Genomic DNA, 20743 nt, shown 5'->3' with positions numbered 1-20743 from the left:
TAGTGCCAGGCCACAAATAAACTGGATTCATATAATCTCACCAGACGTACTGAATGTAGAAAGACTAAGGAAGAAAAACAAAAAGCCATTCATAAGTGTCTTGAATTTAAATTGCTCATGAGAGGAAATGTTACACAAGGTGAGTGTCACAGCCACATACATAATGTCTGAGTGGGGTGGGAAAAGGGGACCCTGAGATGAGACAATAGGATGAGTAGCCTGGATTGTCAAGGTGGGCCCAATGTAATCACAGGGGTCCTTAAAAATGGAGGACATTTCCCAGCTGAGTTTAGGGTCAAAAGGAGGTGTAGCCATGGAGCGATGTTCAGAAAGGCTGCTGGCCATGAAGATGGAGAAGTCATGGGACACAAGCTAAGGAAGATGGGTGACCTCTGGAAACTGGGGGAAAAAAACAAAAAACAAAAAACAAGGAAACATTCTCTTCTAGACCCTCCAGAAGGAAGGAACACTGCTGGTACCTTGAACTTAGCCCAATGAGAACTGTGTTGGATCTCTGATCTCCACAGCCATAAGCTGATAAATCTGTGCTGGTTTAAGCTATTACATTTATGGAAATTTGTTACAGTGGCAATAGAAAAGTAACATAAGGAGTGGTTGTGTAAGGGATTAAAGGTCTAGGCTGGGGTGTGGAGAGGATTTTGACATTTACACCTAAAAAACAACCAGGTGCAGTGGGAAGGTGTTTTAAGGAAGAACTACCTGATAGGGCTGTTAAGCAGATTGTTTGGAGTGAGGAGAGCATTGGAGTAGAGGAATCGATTAAATCTCTATCAGAAAAATAAGGAATAAAATGTCACAGGGCTTCAGTGTTACTGGATGTAAGAATGGAAATGGGCAGAGAGATATAAGCATTACTTTGAAATTAGCTATAAGTTTGATGATTGCATGTTGGGGAGAGTTAGCCAATATGTGGACTGAATGTTTTCATCCCCTCAAAATCCATATGTTGAAACCCCATCTCCCGGGGTGATGGTATTGGGAGGCGGGGCCTTTGGAAGGTGATTAGTAGGATAAAATGAGGTCATGAGAGTAGAGCCCTCATGAATGGGATTTGTGCCCTTATAAGAGGCCTCAGAGAGCTTGCTTCTCTCTGCTCTCTGGCCCATGAAGATAGTGGGAAAACAGTCATCTTCAAGCCATGAAGGCTATCCTCTCCCAGATGCCTTTCCCTTGAAAGTCTCAGCCTCCAAAACTTGAGGAATATGCTGGTTGTTTAAGCCACCCAACCCATGGTAATTTGTTACAGCATCCCAGACTGACGAAGACAGTAGAGAATGCCTCTGAGTTTGGAACTGATTGCTGAATCCTGGAGAATTCCCTGGAGAATGCTGAAACCCAGGGAAGTGGGCGGCACATACGTTAACTCATTTAATCCTGCCAACGCAGCAGGAGATAGAGTCTACATATTCCTCACTATTTAAAATGCAAAGAAAAAGAGTCACAAATAAGCAGCAGCAGCAGCAGCAGCAACAGCAGCAGCAGCAGCAGCAGCAGCAGCAGCAGCAGCAGCAGCAGCAGCAGCAGCAGCAGCAGCAGCAGCATAATTTTGTCCAAGATTCACACAGAACCCCCTGGAGGCATAGTGAGAATTTATACTCAGGCAGGCTGGCCCCAGAGCTCCTGCTCATAACTACTAAGTCAGATCACCTTGCTTATGTGGGTCAATTTTTTTCAACTGTGATATGAGAGTATTGTGTCCAGTAACTTATAGTTTCAAAATACCTCACTATAAGGGTATCGTTAGTCACGGGCATTACAAATCACAGAAAGCTAGACATAGAAAAATAACTCGTTAGGGCAAGAAAACCACTAATGTTTTTAAACATTATACATGCTGAGCCTTTTCAATAAAATGTTTATTTATAATTCTGTCTGGCTACAGAATAACTTCATAATCCTGCATGTGGCTGGTGGCTCCCATGTTGGACAGGACGGGCCTAGAGAATTTAAATGACTTGCCCAGCCTTGCCCAGGAAGCTCGTGGTGGGATCAGAGCTATAGTCTGGGGCTTTTCATTCCTATACAACAAGTGCCACATGGAGGATTAGAAGCTTCTTTGGTACCCAGCTCTCTATCCGTACTTATGACATCTTGTCAGGCATCACAGCCTGCTCCTGAACATCAGCCCGTACCCACTTCTGCCCTTTTCTGGCCAGGTAATACCTCTTAGCAACTTCCATTGCCTTCTTGGCATCAGTTCTTATCTGGAAGGGTAGTGGCTAGAGATGGAAATGTGTCCACATGAGCAGAGGGACAGGTTTTTCTTAAACAGCTGGAGTGGTCAAGAGAAGAAAATGTCAGGAAGACGAGTGGAAGCAGGTCATTTAATATACCAAATGGGTGTTTTCAATGTATGTTTGTGTTATTGAGTCTAAACTTGTTCTGCTCGTGCATTACAGGCCAATAAATCAGGAGACCAGGTTTTGGGGCAAGAAATAGAGATTTTAATTCAGAAAGCCAGCTGAGAAGATGGCAGACTAATGTCCTGGAGAACCATCTTCCCAAGTCAGAATTCAGGCTCTTTTTATATTAAAAAGGGGAAGCGGGAATGCCTTGTTGTTGCAAACTTGGTGTAGGAATTCTTTGTTGTTAGAATCCTTTATACTGGCAGCTATCCGCCTGGGTCAGATCCCTGTAAACCTCCAACAAAGCAAATGTTATTTTCTATTCTGTAACTTGTTATCTTTATATAAATGGAAAAGTGTTAATATCCTTCAAAGTCAGAGCCTTGAGAATAGGGTCTCCTGTATATTTCATGCTCTAGGCATCATTGTTTTACAAAAGGTGTAGAACCAACAAGACTAAACCTAGGAAACAGGGCACAGGGTTAAGGTCAAAGGAACAGATCTAATATGGAGTCAGATTTGTTCTTTCCTATTTCAGTAGTTCCATGGAAAAGGCACTTTGGGCAGCTTTTTGTAGGGTCCTGGAGGCTTTCTCTCTCAGCCTCTGGGCGCCTCTATTGAAAACCCTTCATAGCTGTCTGGCCTGCTGGAAAACCACTCCACCTTTTTGCCCTGAAGATATGTTCTGTTTATAACTCATTTCTACTCCTTGGAAAGCAACTCAATAAAAACTCAATTGGTTTTCCACCAGCTCTTGGCAGGGGTGAGGGATAGCATGTTATTATATAATGAAAAATATAAATAATAAAAATGTTATAAAATAGCACTGGGCATGTAGGAGAGAGTCAATAACTCCTTCCTGGCTTAAAGCAAAAGTGATGGCTCAGTTTTCCCATGGCTGCTGTATTTGCTGAGCTAGTTACTCCTTTGCTCAATTACACTTTTTTTTTAACTGAAAAAGAAATACATGCATATGGTTAAAAAATTCAAACAGCACAAAAATACGCAAATGAAAGAAGTTTTCCCTCATCCTCTGTTCTCTCAGCCCTCCCTGGAGATGCCACTGTTTATAATCCTTTGTGTGCTTTTCCAAATATGCTATGCATATTCCCACCTATGTATGTAAGTTCCTTTAAAGCTTTACTTATTTTTAACTTAAAGGGATTTAAATCCTCAAGTGGCTTTTGCCCCGATAATAGAAAAGAACAAATCTGACTCCATATTACATCTGTTCCTTTGACTTTAACCCTGTGCCCTGTTTCCTAGGCTTAGTCTTGCTGGTTCTGTATCTTTTGCAAAACAGTGTTGCCTAGAGCCTGAAATACACAGGAGAGCCTATTCTGAAGTCTCTGGCCTTTAAGGATATTAACACTTTTCCATTTATATAAAGATAACAAGTTGCGGAATAGAAAATAACATTTGTTTTGTTGGAGATTTACAGGGATCTGACCCAGGTGGACAGCTGCAAGAACAAAGGATTCTAACAAGAATTCCTACACCAAGAAGTTTGCAACAACCAAGCAAGTAGGAAAGGAGCCTGAATTCTGACTTGGGGAGATGGTTCTCCAGGGCATTAGTTTGCCATGTAGGTCTACAGAAACTTGCTATTCCAAGCCCCAACACCTGGTCTCCGGATTTATTGGCTTGTCCTGCATTAAGGAGAATGAGTTTGAACTCGGTAACACTCATATCTACCTAGCAAGCTGGGCGCTGGAACTGAGGACAGCTCTCCCACACCCAGGGGCCTACTGTGACCCCTTTATGGGCCCCCGAGGGTGGGGAGTGGTTTACCCTGGAGGGATGGGGACTATGCACCAACACTCAGGCAGTCTGCTCCGTCTGGGGCTCTGAACTTGTACCTCCCACTCTCCGCCAGCCCAAAACCTGGGAAAGTGCAGCTAAGGCAGAGATCATGCCTGCCTGTTTCCCAGCCTGTAAAAGGGGAAATTATACTGTTCCCAAGGAAGTTCTGAGCGACAACACCTGCGGGTGCTTTGTTCCCAGAGCTACAGGAAACCCAGCTCCGCGTGGGGGCAATGGTTGTGGTCCCCGTAGGGGTTCTGCAGGGGCCTCGGCTGAGGGGCTGGACAAGGGAGGTAAAATCTGAGCTGCAGGCCTTGAAGGGTTAGAGAGGGGTGCAGAGGCAGGACTGCCGCCTCCTTCGGAGTGCCCCCAGAGGTAAAGCTTTTTCTCTCCATCTCTGCTACTCCCCCACCCCCTCCAGATCCCTCCCTTCTCCTCCTTCTGTCCATCTCTCTCCCTGCACTTTTCCCCTCCTCCCCTCCCCCTCCCATTTTCTCCCTCCCTAGAACCCAGAGCGGCTCGCTGGCCCTCCTGCGCATGTGCAGGTCAGTGCCAGCTGGACCGCGAGTTCAAAGCTCCAACTCCGAGCTGGGGATCGGCCCCATAGTCTGCTAGGCTCTGTCGCCCTGTAGGCCTTTGGCTCCTGCCCCGAGCCGGGGCCTCCAGCTGCGGAAATGCAAGGTGCAGGGTTCCGAGGAAGGGGGTCCTCACAGCCCGCAAGGGTGTGAGCCAGAGCGTGTCCAGCTGAGGGGCTAAAGCCAGCCCCCCTCTACCTGGGCCACCTGCCCCGGTGCACCGGCCACACCTGTCCAGGGCCAGATTGGCACCTGCCGGGGGCCCGGCCACCCCCGTCCCCGCCGCGCCCTCACCTGCCGCCTCTCGCCCCAGCCGGGATCCCCTCAGTCCACGGCCGGCGTCCCCTTCCCCTCTCCCGCCCGTGAGTCCTCCCCTCCCGGGTTTCCTCTCCTCGCCCAGCGACCCGTCCCCGCCCCTGGGCGGGCTGTGTCCTGGGCCGGCGGGGTCTGCGGACCGGGCGGGGGTGGGGGCTGAGGCTGGGACTGGCCTCTAAGCAGGGCTGCAGCCCGCGCCCCCCGCTGCTTTCCCTGCCCCGCGACCCCGGGGCTGCCCTCCTTTCCCTTTCCCGCTCCCCAAGGTCCAGCTCAGCGGCGTGGGTGCTGTTTCCCCAGGCTGAGACCCTCCAGCTGTAAAGTCCAGCTTCTCCTGGTGGAGTCGGGAAAAGGGAGAGCCAGTGCTGAGAGTGCTTCTGTCTCCTCCTTCAGTGTTTCTGCCCCAGGTAAGTACCTTTTTCTGGTGTTAGGATGGGGATGTTTGTTGATGTCACATGTTTTTATAGTGTGAGGGATTACAGTGTTGAAAGCAGGGCTTGGTTCAGTTAAAAATGAGCTGAAGGCATGACGCTGCGACATCCTCCATCCTCCCCCTCCCAGGGTGAAACATGTAACCGTCGATTTTAAAAAGACAGTTATAGTCCCTAACTAGTCCAGCCCAGCTAGTGTTTGTTAACAGGAGCAGCACCACCAGAGGTATTTTGGAGATCCTGGAATATTGCAGTCTTAACGATCTCCTGGCAAATCTTTGTTTTGTTTTGTTTTGTCTTTGTTTGTTTTTCTTAAATTGTGGGGCAGACTAGTAGTATAGAGGGAAAAATAGTTGTCAAGAAATACTTTTTCATAGAACAGCTTTATTGTGATATTGTTCACACACCATTAAGGCCATCCATTTAAATGGTACAATTCAGCAGCTTTTAGTATATTCACAGTGGTGTAACAATTATTATTCCAGAACGTTGTCATCACTTCAGTAAGAACAGTGGAAATGAATGACTTGTCCTCCCCTCCTGAGTGGTGGTTCTAAAGAAATTTCTTGGCTGTTCCTGACCATAAGTTAACTTGTTACACTCCATGAAAAATCTGGTAGGAATTCTAATCAGAATTGCATTGAGTCTGTATATTAAAAGAGGAAGAATTAATGTCTTTAGGCATAAACTTCTTCTACCCATGAATGTATCTGGGACCCTATCTTTTCATCTATCCAGAGTCTGGCCCATGGGAAGTCCTAATTGTTGGGTCTGTGAATGATGAGATTCTATACATCGTTAGTTGCAACTGTAGCCTTTCACAAAAGAGAAAAGTAATCTCAGTGAAGCCAAGTGACTCCCTGATGGTCAGAAAGAGTGACAGCCAGTGCTGGAGTGATCCAGTGGACTTGGTGCTTGTAACCAGAGTTCACCACCTACAGCTAAGGGGATTACAGCATCCTTTTATTTTTTTAATGGTGTTGCTTTTATTTTTACTAATTTTCTTAAAATTATTTTTTATTGAAGTGTAGTCAATTTACAGTGTTAGTTTCAGGTGTACAGCAGTGATTCAGTTATACGTATGCATATGTACACACATATTTTTCAGATTGTTTTCAGTACAACTGTACTGTCTTTAGTACAACAATAAGAAATTGAATATATGTCCCTGTGCTGCGCAGAAGCTCCTTGTCATTTATTTTATATTTATAAATGTGTATCTGTTAATCCCAAATGCCTAATCTCTCCCTCCACCCTTTCCTGCCTGCTAACCACAGTTTGTTTTCTATGTCCATGAGTCTATTTCTAGCAGCACCGTTTTTGCTAGTAATATATGCTGGTTGGCTGCTTTCAGTTTCAGTAATTCCATCTTATCTGTGGGCGTTTTTCTTCTGGTGGGCCTGTATGTGGTTTGCACATGTGTTAATAGGGATCTGTATTTGGGAGAACTCCGGGCCTTGTCTAGTGACTGGCACGGAGGGCCTGCTGAGCTCATGCTTGAACTGGGAAAAAACATAGAGAAGTTTGGAATTTCCACTGTGGTTCAGTTTCTATAACCTGTTTAGCCCACCTTAATGTTGGCCACACCCATACTGGACAATTTGGTGGAACTTCATGGTGTGGTGGTGTAGAGACAGGGCCTTGTATGCTTCTTCTCTTTCCTTTTCCTAACATTCATTCTCCTAAGCCTTCCAGATCCTTCCCCAGCAGTGCCCAGGGCTGGCTTGGTGCTGAGCTGAGGCAATATTTGTTAATAAATACCTTTCCTCATCTCTTTTGGGCCTTCATTTCCTTCTCTGCACCATGAGGGCTTAGATTAGATAAGTGCTTTTCAGTTTCTTTTAAAGCCATGTCTCCTTTTGAGAAACAGAAAACCCAAATCTCTCCTCCCATCCCAACCCTTCAGATTTTGATACGTCCTCCAAGGAGTGACATAGCTATTTGTGGAAAGTTGATGTGATTGTGATTCTAGGTGGCACAGAAAAGACTCTTCAGAGATTTATTACAGGGAGATGGCAGGAGAGGGGCAGTATGTCACACTTTCTAGTGTGAGCACTGGAACAGAGTCTCGGGTTTAAATACAGCGTCTGACATGGCCTCTCTCTAATCTTGCACAATGTGATAAACCTCTTTCCCTCAGTTTCTTCATGTGTCAAATTAGGGTGATGATATTTTAGGGTTTTTGTGAAATATTATACACATAAGCCATTTGTGTCTCAGCAGAAACAAGACCTGTTAGGGAGTCAGGGATTTATTAAAAAAAAAAAAAATCTTGTCCATAGCACTCTGTGTGTATTTTGAAGTTCCTGGAGGGTGCGGGTTGTGTCTAAGGTCCATCATGGGACAGGTGGCCCCTGGGTCTGCATACCCCAGATTGCCCCTCCTCCCCAGGCCTCTTTATCTCAGTCCAGGATTAAGCTCCCCATTAGAATTACACAGAGGTCTTGTGGAAATGACTTTTCATTTTATTGTTTCACCAAGGAGGGCTGCTGTCATGATCTCTGTGGTCAGATTTTCGGTGACCTGAATGCTATGCAATTGGAGGTTCCTACTTAAGAAAAAGAAAACAAAGTTACAAATACAAAATTAGACCCAGGGCCATGGCAGGGGCTCTTGGAAGTGGGCACCATTAGCTTTGTTAGCTTCAGGTGCAGTGGCCTCTGGCCACGAGTACCCATCCATGTGCTGTGAAGTTGGAGGGACCAGTGGGTTCACTGGGAATTTTACTGAGTGTATCTCATGGGCTGGGCATTGTCCTATTTTTACTGTGTGTTCCTTATTTGAGACAGTGAGCTCATTTAATCTCAATAGCCTCTTTAAAAATAATTAGACTTTTTATTTTGAGATGTAATGTAGATCACCATGCAGTTGTAACTGATAATATGGAAAGAGACTCTGCCCAATTTTCCTTAATGGTTTCAACTTGCAAAGTTGGGGTACAGTTCATGATTGACTCACTAACATTTTGAGGTTTGTGTAATTACCCTTATTTCTATTCATGATTAAACTGGGGTTTCGAGAATCACATAGGCCTGCCCAGGTCACCCACACGGTTAGTGTAGAGTCCAGGAGTGGAACATGGGCTTGAGATTTCCAGGCAGTACCATTATGGTGGTCTGTGGCAGGGGGAAGCATTCACTTGCTTGTTTATTCATTCATTCAATAAACATTTATTGAGTAACTTCTGCAGGTCAGATGCTTTCATAGGGCTATCTAATTCTTCAGCAGTACTGAGAATCAGGTAATGTTTTCTTTTTTTAACCTGAGAAAATTAGCTTGAGGTTATAAAACCCCCCAAAGGAAATATAGCTTATAAAGGAGGGATTTGTACAGACCCCCCTTTTTATGTGGGTGGTACCCTAGGCATTTTACATTTGCAAACTTCCATAATCCAGATATATTCTTGTAAGGCAAGGATTTTTTTTTTAATTGAAGTATAGTCAAGTTTACAATTTTGTGTCAATTGCAAGGTGGTTTTTTGAATATTGAATTAAAAATTATTTTTTGAGGGGGGTAATTAGATTTATTTATTTGTTTCATTTTTTTAAATGGAGGTACTGGGGATTGAAACAAGGACCTCATGCATGCTAAGCATGTGCTCTACCACTGAACTGTACCCTCCTCCCCAAGGCAAGTTTTCTTATCCATTATTCTGCAGCTTAGGAGTTCAAGTAAATTGAGTTGAAATCCAGGTCTTTTGATCCCACTGTGGTTCTTTTCATTATATTGTGCTGAGGGTTGGGGAAGCAGTTCCTTTATTAATTCCTTTATTCAGCATTTTTTGAGCACTGACTTTGCATCAGGGCCTGGCCAGGTGTTGGAAACAGAAAACAAGAAATGGTCCTTTTCTTCAGGGGCTGGAAGCCTAGATCAAGAGCTGGGTAATGTGATCTGAGCTATGGTAGCCATGTGCAGACTCTGAGGACAAACTGTACCCTTGGCTTTGCTTGGGCTTCCCCTGCCTTCTGACTGGTACACACCAGGTCACCGCATCCCAGAGGGGCCCGCAACCCACAGCACATTGTCTACCTTGGTCTCCTCTACCCTCTCGGCAGGGCCTGAAACAGGATCATCCCTGAATATATGCAGTGTGCTGAGAACCACCAGACTCTCCCAGTGGTGGTCCAACCTGTGGGAATCATCTCAGAGAGAATTTCTTTTTCATCTATAAGGGAATATCCTTGGTGAGCCAGATCAGCCCGTGCGGCTCCCAGTGGGCACTCTGTATCCACTACAGGCACCACTATGCACCCGAGAATGGGTGGAGCGACTTCCAGACCCACCGCAAGGTCGTGGGCCTTTTCACCATTACCGACTACCTCTTGGCCAAGACATTCTAGAAGCTCCATGTGCAAAGGAGCTGTATGGCACCACGCTCTATGACTCTCAGCTCTTTGTCTTTATGCTGCATGGGGAGGTGGCTGAGCAGCCGCGCACTGACGTGGCCTTCAATCTACGAGGACTGAAGGGTGGTGGAGAAGAGGATCGAGGACTTCACTGAGTCACTCTTCATCATGCTCAAGTCCAAGTGGCTGGACGGGGCCCCTGACAAGTCTGGGGACAAGATCTCCCTCCTCTGCATCCTGTTTGAGAAGGAGGACTTTGTGGGACTGGACACAGACAGCAGGTAAGTCTACCTGGAGGCCCATCTGCCCTGGCTGTGTGCTAGGTTCCTTCCCTTCATCCAGAAAGGGATCAGCAAGGAGGAGGGCTGCCTTGCAGCCAAGGAGGGAGGTGCAGCCCGCCGGTTTTCAGACTTTTAAAAATGAATCTGCCTTTGGTTCAGAGAGATCCTTTTAGGGTTAGTGTGGACACTTCCCCTTTTCAGCCAGGACCCCTGGTGGGACCCCTGGAGTTGCTGTCCAATAAGTAGCCACAGCCACTGACGCTAGGAGCCCTGGGGAGGAGGCTGGTCTGAGCTGAGATGTGTTGTAGATCAAATGCAAATCAGACGCTGAGACTTGTTTACAAAAAAGAATGTAAGCTATCTTGTTACTTTCTTTTTTTTAACATTTATTATTGATTTATAATCATTTTACAATGTTGTGTCAAATTCCAGTGTTCAGCACAATTTTTCAGTTATTCATGGACATATACACACTCATTGTCATATTTTTTTCTCTGTGAGTTATCATAACATTTTGTGTATATTTCCCTGTGCTATACAGTGTAGTCTATTCTACAATTTTGAAATCCCAGTCTATCCCTTCCCACCCTCCACCCCCCTGGTAACCACAAGTCTGTATTCTCTGTCTGTGAGTCTATTTCTGTCCTTTATTTAAGCTTTGTTTTTGTTTGTTTGTTTGTTTTTGTTTTTGTTTTTTAGATTCCACATATGAGCAATCTCATATGGTATTTTCTTTCTCTTTCTGGCTACTTCACTTTCTTGTTACTTTCTATATTGATTACATGTCAAAATGATAGTATTTTACATACAGTAGATTAAGATCTGTTCTTAGAATCAGTGTCTAGTTTTGTTGTTGTTGTTGTTGTTGTTGTTGTTGTTGTTGTTGTTGTTTTACCTTTTTAAATGTGGAAACTGGGAAACTTTCTTTACATGGCTATCATTTCATTCCTGTTGGACTGCCTGTCCTGGGACAGTCTCATCCCTTTGCTTATAGATGAGATGCTGAATCCCGAGATGCAGAACGAGGCGCTGGTTGAGCTGTGGGTGGAGCCGGTGTCTCCTGCCTCCCAGGCCCAGCACCTGCACGGCTCAGGCCCTCTCTCCCTGCCTGACAGCCACCATGCCAGGTTAGGACATCAGAAACACCGCCAGGGACTTCCGAATGAGCTCCTTATGCAGGCGAAAGCATGTCACGGATTATGGGACAGAGCAGGGAAAGGTTCGCCGTCACTTTGTCCTTGTGATTAGGTCAACGGCCCCACTTTGCCTTGGAATTGCAGACGAGCTCTTCTGGGCTGTCTACCTCCCCCACCCTCTGCTCTGTTTCCCTGAGTAGCCCTCGTGCCGTCCCTCGGGCAGAAGAGGGCGAGATGCCTTTGCCGAGAGGTGGTCCCCTTTGCTGGGGAGCGTGAGGGAAGCTGTGTCACCAAGGCCTCAAGCCTCAGGCCCTGAGCCTGCTTTCCTCTTGCTGGAGAGCACTCATGGCGGTCTCACAGGTGACGGTCAGAGGACCTGGCACGTGCTGCCGGGCCCGCTGTGGAGGCTGTGCTCCGTGATTCTTGAACTTACCTAAGGTCAGACCCTACTTTCTGGTTGTTGGTAAGTTGGAGGAGGAGACACCAGAGAATTGACAAAAATAAAGTCCAGGCCAACCCTGTGAGTGACAGGCACAGGGGACCCGAGTCCCACCTGAGTGTGGTACCTGGCGGGCTCTGGATGAATTTTCACTTCCTCACCAGACATGCCTCTATGGCTTAAGGAAAGGGCAAGGCATGTCCTTGCCACTATATTTGTCCTCACAGCGCTCTGTGATCTACACACCCATGCTCCCCTTCTGCTCCTTGGAGATGAGGTGGCAGGTTTAGGTGCCTGGGCACTGCCAAGGGCACAGTTGCCAGCACCGGGTCACTCCCAGGCTGGCTCTGTTCACCTGTCACCTCCTGCTGAGCCCCAAGCATCAGGAGAGTTAGGTGCCTCGGTGATGCACCAAGGTGGGGCTGCACGTGCGCACAGCACCTGCAGCGTCTGCAGGGAACACCTACCCCTGGACAGACTGGTGGGTGAGCGGTGGAAGCCTGGAGCGCTGCCCCAGCGCCCCTGCCATTGCCTCCTATTTTGTCATAGGAGACACTGGTGACATTTTTGCTCAGCAACTGCTTGGCTCTTAGTCTGCAGACTCACCGGAGAATGCCAGTGAGTCTTTTGCTTTTGCCTTTTGAAGTCTGTCCTTGGGATTTGACTGAGTAGCTAATTTCAGGACAGTGTGCTTATTGCATAGTGGTTGACACTGTCACCATTGTTTACCCAGAACCTCGTGTACCAGGCATGGCTCTCAGCATCAAAATACAGCAGCGCATTAAGCCTCTCTCCTGGTCATTCTGTCTGTTCTGGTACCTTAAGTGCTCAGCCAGCATCTGAACGTCAGTGAGATAATGCGGCCAGTGAGCTCGGGTCAAACACCTTCTCCTCCAGTCACTTTTACTGTATTGTTTCTTTTACTATTCCATGGTCATTAATTTTTATAACAATGCTTTGGTGCAGGAGCAGAGCATAATTCTCTCCTGCTACTTTTGGTGGGAGTGAGAAAACATGTCCAGCCTGAAATGCGACCACATTTTGTAGCTCAAAATCTGTCTAGACGCATGTAGGTGGAGTTTTGGTTTGGGGCACTGACCACGTTGGGGTCCCCATGGCAGCGCCGCTCCCCTCAGGCCCCTGCCTTCCCTGGAGCAGGAGGTGAGGGTGGGTCTCACCTTCCCCGCGTCCCTGTCCTCATCACACTCACGTAAATTCTTGTACATGCTGTTGAAGTTGTTTTTGTTCCTGTGTGTTTCTAATTTTTGTTTGTTCCTCTTTTCCTTTTTCTTTTTTCCTTTTTCTCTTGTACTGCCCTGTGAGCACGTCTTTGGGTCTGAAAAGGTGGGCTGTGCACAGCCTGCATTGGAAATAGCCAGATCGCCCTCCGTGCTGTCTCCATCTCTTTAAAAAGCAAAACTTAACAGCTGCCTTGATCCATGTATTATCCTAGTCATCTTTTTATTTTCTAATTTTTTGGAGTTTTTGCTTTGTTAGCACATCATCCACTGGTGTTTGATACATGTTAAAAGCCTTGTTTTGAGGAACCTGTTTGGTCCTCCTTATATTTGGTGACAAATGCGCCCTTATTAATTTTGTTTGTTGAGGAATTGAGATGCGAATAGATTTAGGCGGCTGCTGAGGGATTTTTTTCATGGGGTATTTTCACTTGGAAAGTCAAAGTCTGCAGCACCTTGCTTGATTCTGGCTTTTACACAACTGTACTTGTTACGCGGTTCCTGGCCGTCGCTGTATGATGTGCGTGACTGTGCTTCCTGGTCTGCTGTCCCCGGGAGGACGAGGCCGTCTGGGGGGTTGAGAAGCCCACAGGGGGCTCTGTTGGAGGAAGCAGTCACCAGGTTTTCTTTTGCATTCGCCTTCCCCATGCCATTTACTTCACTTTGCCTTCATAAAGGGGCAGAAGAGGGTCTAAAATCCATGCCACTCTTTTGTTCCCTTTACGAGGCTGTTTTTTTCTGAGTATTAGGACAACATGGCCTTCTCCTAAGTACCTGGCTCACTTGGATCTGGTGGACACAGGGACCGCTGACGAGGACCTTATCTTCCTCTCTGCTTCAGCCAGTGGGCATTCAGAGCCCGGTATGTGGTTTGCCTCAGCAGCCGTGCAGGCCTCCCTGCACCATCCTTTACTTTTAACCCACGTTGGCTGTAAATAGCTGACTGTGTGTCTGTTGTAGCTGACGTCCACCACTGACGGCCGTGTCATTAGTTTGTGGTGGTGAGACTCCAACACCCCAGTCAGCCGTGAAGGGAGATGCTTTGACCGACCTAGGACCTTGGATTCTCACCCCTACCCTGCTTCATCTCACCCGGGGGAAGGGTTTGGCCACCACCATCATGCTGGTCATGAGACCTTGTTTCTCCTTTCATGCTCTGGTCCAAATGTGGACACTTCATCCTTCACTGACTTGGTCTCGCTTGAGACAGGCCAGACATTCTGAAAGACTCCATCAAATTCTCGGGGGGAACAGCACAGAAGTAAGTGTCGCAGGTAGAAGGGGTCTAGGCTGTCCGGGTTGGCAAATGCAGGCTGGGATCTGTGATGGCTGGGCTGTGCCCTGGACACAGGCCTTTCCCGTGGCTCCTGAGAGCCCAGGGATTGGAGTGAGAACAGCCTTGCCTGGGATCCTCCATCCTCACCTGCTCACTGGCAGGTGTGTCTGCTAAATAGTGGCTCCCCCAGACCTCGGGCCTTTCAAACTTCAGAGCATGGGAGAACCTTGAGTCCCTTCTCCTGGTCCTCCTTTGTGAGAATCCAGTGCCTTCTGAGGTGACCCGTGCCAGGAGATGCCTCCCCCTCCAGGGAGCACCCTTCGGAGGACTGTGACTCACTGCACCTTGCTGTGAGGTTGTGGCATTCCGGTCGTGGTCCCTGCGGAGCCAGACTTGAGATGGTCTTAGAGACGGAAATGACAAGACTGATTCCAGGGCAGGGCTGGGGGGAGGGAACAGGGGAAATTGAATGTGACCTCAAACACCTAGGTAGGTGCTGGGGCTGTTACTAAATTGGGGAGCCTGGGAGGTACCTGTCAGGAATCGAATTCCAGAGTAAATGGTGGGCATTAGGCATCTTTAAGATGCCATTTGTCATCCAAGTTAGGACTTCAAAGAGGCACTCGGGTCTATGAGCCTGGGGCTCAGGTGAAGGAGCCGGACTAGAGATACACGTTGGGAGTCGTCATTCTTAGCTGGTGTTCACAGCCGTGCATGTGGATGAGCTCATCTCGAGAGGTGCAGACTGAGGCTGAGGGGGGCAGGGCTGTGCCTGGGTTGGAGGAAAGCCCAGACCATGCAGCTTTGGTGTGTCAGTCAGCGGCGTTTGGGATTTTCAGAGCAATGCCATTTATACTTAAGGGGCCGGGGGGTGGGCAGGGCCACCCAGGAAGAAATCTGAAGGGAGGGTTGTGGCCACGTGTGCGTGTCTTGGGACGATGCAGAGGCTGCAGGGTCCGGGAGGGGAGACTCCTCAGGAGCTGGAGTCGGAGTGAGGAGTGGGGAGAAGGTAGTCACACTCACCTGTGAGAGAGGGAGGGAGGGAAGCCTAGGGCGTCCCCACCCTAGTGGACTCACTTTCCCATGAACAAAAGGCAATCAGACAGAAGATTTGAGGTGAGAAGGGATGGGAGCTGGGAGAGGAGCCAACCTGGAGAATGGTGGTTGGACAGTTCTGAAATAGTCTCCCTGCAAAATAGAATTAAAAAACCCAGATTCTTAAGAACATTGATAGTGACTGGGGAGGAGACAGTTCTTTTTCTGGCCTCCTAAGGTAAGGCATGTATCCGGGGATACACAGAAGAATCGGGCAGTCTGTCCCGGGGCCTTGACCCTTACCAGGGGGAACAGTGCAAGTTTAAAGGGGGATAAGGGCAGCCGAGGGAAACTAGCCAGACCCTGTGTCAGGTACCAGTCAGCAGCCCTACTTGGGTGTTGCATTCACAGCATGCCTCCCAGCTGGGCGGTGGCAGCCCCCTTTTGCAGATTGGGAAGCCTTCTCAGGGGGGTTAAGGAATTGGTCCGTTTAGCGGCTAGTAAATGCTGTAGCAGGATTCAAGCAGGGCCTTGTCAGACTTCAAGGGCATGTTCTCTCTACTAATTCCGGTACCTCCCTGTTGTACGTGGAATGGTGAAGTGGGTCAGTTTTGGAGCCTTTCAGAAAAAGTGCGATTTAAGTGCCTCAGGACTGTTTCACAAAGCTCAGTGTTCTTTGATGGTTCGGAAGCACCGCAGTGCTTTACGCCCCACAGATGTAAGGTCTTACTCCTTTGACGATGACGTGGTTGCAAATGATGTCCAGGTGCAAAACCAGATTTAGCAGCTTCTGAAGGGAAACCCTCCAGTTCTCCCTTGATCGGCTTTCTTCCGTGGGATGTAACTCTGCTGCAGCGTAGGCCTGAGCTTTCCATATGGAGTGAGGGTTTGGTATCCAAAGGTAGCATAAAACGGTCAGATGGAGATAATCGACATTGACAATTTATTTTTGGATTTCATTAGACAAGATGCACTATTAGTTAATGGCCCATATAACGTATAAAATTGAGTACAGAACATTGCATTTCTTACTTTCTACTGAGAGCTGTCTTCCAAAGTAAGGTTGTCTGCTTTGGAACGTCAGCTCAGCCACTAGGGCGCCTATCAGTGTGTTGGTGTGGTTGTATTTACACAGTGCATGTAATCTGGGCTTCCTCAGCCCCAAACACTCCAGTGCAGAATCATAGGCTGTAGCCATCACTTAGTTATACAGATACTTCTAAAACTATATACCAAAAAAAAAAAAAAAAAAAAAAAAAGGAGAGAGAGAGATTGCCTTTATCAAAGTTCCTTTGGATTCTAACTGCAAACTGTTGCTGAGGAGCTCTGGTTTCCCTTGGATATGAATATACACATTTCTTTGCATGTAACTTGGTTTTAGGAGTAGAACAGCAAGCTCTTGCTTTCCATGAGCCACAAAAATCATAGCCAAATGACACACGTATGAAACATTTTATTATTTTTTCTGAGACAGAATCCTTGAATTTGGGACTTGGGCTGTGATTTTGCTTTTTGGTCTTCCCACCCCTCTTGTCATCTCACTCCTTTTTCCCACGTGGCCTCCAAGAGGTCATGGTCTCAAAGGAGTGGGTGGAGAAATAACAGTTGGTCACCTTGCAGTGCTGCTGTAGAGGGAGCCCAGCCTAGACCTAAAGGACATTATCAGTCCTGAGGACAGAGTAAGAGTCAGCCAGGAGAAGGAGTCAAGAGGGTGGCTCAGGTGGCAGGAGCAGCCCGGGCAGAGGTCTAGAGGCTTGTGGGGTGTGGAATCGGGGAGGACACTGGAGAGGGCCTGGGGGTGGAGGGCTTTGGAGGAGTTTGGTTTTTACTAGAACTGACACTGAGGAAGCAGTAAAGGGTGTCAGCAGGAAGTGACCCTCAGGAGAGGTACTCCTGGTTTTGCTTCTGATGTTCTACAGAAAGAAGGGGTTGGGATGGGCGAAAGCAGCTCTTTCTGTCCCTTTGAGACCCACCCCTTCATTTATTTTATAACACATGCACTTCTGAGTGTCTAGGGGAGAGGGGGTGGACCCACAGTTGTAAGCAAAATGTACTTGCTTCTTGACAGCTTAGCAGTGTCAGAAGTTGACTTAGCATAGAATGTTCTAGGAACACAGCAGGGGCACCTAACCCAAAGTGCGGAGGTTGGAGGGAAGGGAGGCTTCCTTGAGAAACAGTCAAAAGGAGCCTGGAGGCAAGTGGGAAGTAGCAGCAGGTCAGGGAGCCCCTAAGGTCACAGGGGACCTGGGTACTAAGGTGAGGCTGGGCAAGCAGGGTTGGGGGTGGGGCTAGAACTCTACCAGGGGGCCTATGAAGAGTTTGAAGTGGGGTGATGTAATCAAATTTGTGCTTTGGGAAGGCTGTCCTGGCTCTGTGTGTATGTGTGCGCGTGTGTGTAGCGGGGAAGAGGGGGAGGGTGCCACCAACTGGGAGGGTCATTAGAAGACGTTTCACAGGCTGGGAGGTGACCAGTGGGAGAGGGGCGTCGGGGCTGCTTGGGGACGGCAGGGGCAGTGTGGATGACGGATTTACTTATGGGGAGGGCTTGTTAGCGGGGTCGCTCTAGCGGCGCCTTGAGGCTGGAAGAAAACAGGTGGAGGCAGACAGGTGGACTTTTCTCTCCTTCCCTGCCTTGTGTGATGACCTTAGCTCAGCCAACATATGGAACAGAAGAGCTAAGTTCCAGGGTAGCCCAGAACTTTGTTGAGCTCGTTCGAGTGAGATCTGATAGGATTTATGTTTGTGTTGAGATCTGCATGTTCACTTAGCTAGAAACGTCCCGTCTTTTGGGTTTCCATAGGGGTTTTTATTCTTGATAAAGATTGCTTTCTTGGTGAGAGGAAATTTAATACAGCTGCTTTCTCAAAAAAAAAATCTTATCTTTTAAGAAATTTAATATTCAAAAGAATAGGAATATTTAAAAATGATAAAGTAAGGTTTTGGTGTAGTTTCTTTGGTTTCTGAGTTGATGTGGAGTTAGAGCCTTTGCATTACTTAATAGCACATCCTTGTCAGTATTTAAAGAGCTATTAGTGAGTGCCCCAGGCCCCACTTCTCAAAGCATCATTAAAGCTTGCTCTGAAATAATGAAGTCATAAAAGTCTTGTTTGCAGAAGCCAAACAGTTGTTTATAATATGGAGCATAGCTCCCTTAATAAAATAATAATAGGTTCAAAATTAAGAAAGTGGAAGATAATTGATTTTTTTTTAAAGCTGAAACGTAAACTTTCTTGTGCTAATGTTACAACTGGAAATTTTGAAAAGAAAAATCCCATTGTAATATCATCTACGTGAAATACATATATGTCTATCACGTTTGAAAAGTAACTGCGCAGTGGTTTTTGAAGTCAGGACCATTCCAGCTCAGATACTGGCAGTGATGGTTGCCGGTTTTCAATGGAAGAGCCTAAATTTGCCTTCTTAGATTTTTTTATTTTTTTATTGTTTTGTAGTGAGAGGGTTGAGTAGTGCTTTGCCAGCATGATTTTGGGGCAATTTTGGGGCAGATGTCATGCACCAGCAGTGAGATATTTCCATGCATTTTACTTTCCGGACATCATGAGAGCACATGTGGGGGTTTGTGCCTGCAGGCCAAGATGCTGCAGGACTCCCTGATCCATCACCGTTATGTCTTGGATCTGCTCCGGTCAGTGAATGACTTTCTGTGGCTTGGAGGTAAGGTGATCTGATGCAGATGATCAGATGTGTAGTTAAAGTACTGTTACTTGAAATAAGAGAAAACCTAGAAAAAAATGGCTCTAAAATACAGGATGAGGGAGGAGAATTGGCTGAACTGCTTGCAGTGGGGAATCTTCTCAGGTGACTCCCTCACTGTGTCTCCTGTCAATCTCCCCCACAGCCCTGCACTGCAGTCCTGCTGAAGCAAGCATGCACTTTCTCAGAAATGCTCTGAATTTCCTTGTGCCTCTGTTTGTTGGCTTTTTTTTTAAAGCACATCTTGCCCTTTGCTTAAATGCCATCCCTGCTAGTGACCTCTTACACTCATTCTTCTGGACCTCGTCCATACATAGCTGTTGAATGGGTGAATAGAATGTAGTATCCCCATGTAGTGGAACATTATTCAGACTTAAGAGTGAATAAAAAAGAAAAAAATAAAGGGGAAGATGAAAATGGCCACCTGCTCTTGGAAGTCCACCCTAACTGCTCAACGGGCCCTTTTTCCTTTGAAACCCAATCCCTTATACTCCTCTCTACTCTTTTTGATAGTATTTACCACCTTCTAATAAACTTTCACATTTTCAAAAAAAAAAAAAAAAGAGATGCTGATACCACTTCAACATGGACAAGCCTTGACAACTGCATGTTAAGTGAAAGGAAGCAGACACAAACGGCCACATATTGTTGACTTCAGTGATCTGAAATGCCCAGAATAGGCACATGCAGAGGCAGAGAGCTGGTGATGGTTGCAAGGGGCTGGGTGGAGGGGGGTTGGGGAGTGACTGCTAGTGACAGAGGTGTTCTTTTGGGGTGATGAAGTGTTCTGGAAATAGATGGTGGTGAGGGCTGCACAACCATGAGTGTGCAGAAGACTGCTGAGCGCTGTCTCTGGGAGTGCCTGTTGTTGGGGGCTGCTTTATTTTGTTCTCACCCTGCAATGTGAAGAGTCATCTTGTGCTGAGGCCATTCTACTCCTGTGAGTGGTGAGGCTCAGAGACTTTGCAGAGTCATGTATCTTTTTTCCCCCCTTGCTGAGTGTAGGCAAAAAAGTTTTAAGCCTGAGAAAGTGCTCCATCTGCAGAAATGTCTTTTAGTTTTGCATGGTGTAAAAATCTTGACAGCTTTTTAATCATTGAGGACAGTCTGTGGGGGGAAATAGCTCGTGAAGCCTGGGTGAGACCTGGAAGAGCCGCGCTTCCCTCCCTTACATGGGTGGGGATTTCACCCCCGTTCAGGCAGTGAAGGGCCCAGACCAGTGAGCAGAGTTGACAATCGTGAATATTTACGTGTATCCGCTGCTTCATCTTGGATATTAATTACAAGCTGAGTCAGTTTGTGGCGGCAGCCTCATCCTACATCAGGAATTTATAGGATCTGCTCTTTGAGGTGAAGACCAGACAGACTTGATTATTTAACAGTCTCTCTTGAATTGATATCTCAGATTCCTTTGTCAATAGCAAAACAGCAGAAATACTACGTCCTTTAATGCCAATGTGACCTGGAGCAGGTTTAGTTTCTGTGCCTCAGTGGCCTTATCTGCGGGTGGGGAAAATGATAACAGTGCTTCCCTCAGAGGGGCTGGTGAGGGGGGAGTGAGAAGAACAAAGTGAGGACTTACACGAGATGCTCATGAATGACCAGATTTAGTGCTCTCAGCCTGGTGAGGCCTCAGGGACAGAGATGTCAGAACAGAGCAGTCCTAGCCAGAGCTCGATCCGTGTTGGCAGCTGTTACGATCACTATCACCACTGTGGGTTATCAGGTAGTTTTAAGACTTGGTAATATGAATTCATGAATAATGTTAAAAGACTAGACATCTCAGATCCG

The 20743-nt window shown here is 47.0% G+C and overlaps 1 pseudogene; it reads left to right on the top strand.

Annotated features, from left to right (window-relative positions):
* LOC135323385 (trafficking protein particle complex subunit 9-like) overlaps positions 1–20743 on the top strand; it is a 58744-nt pseudogene that overhangs the window by 5375 nt on the left and 32626 nt on the right.

Source organism: Camelus dromedarius, chromosome 18 (genome assembly GCF_036321535.1).
Source record: "Camelus dromedarius isolate mCamDro1 chromosome 18, mCamDro1.pat, whole genome shotgun sequence".
Taxonomy (NCBI): Eukaryota; Metazoa; Chordata; class Mammalia; order Artiodactyla; family Camelidae; genus Camelus; species Camelus dromedarius.
Note: the sequence above shows the minus strand (reverse complement) of the source record. Positions and strands in the feature narration are given on the sequence as shown.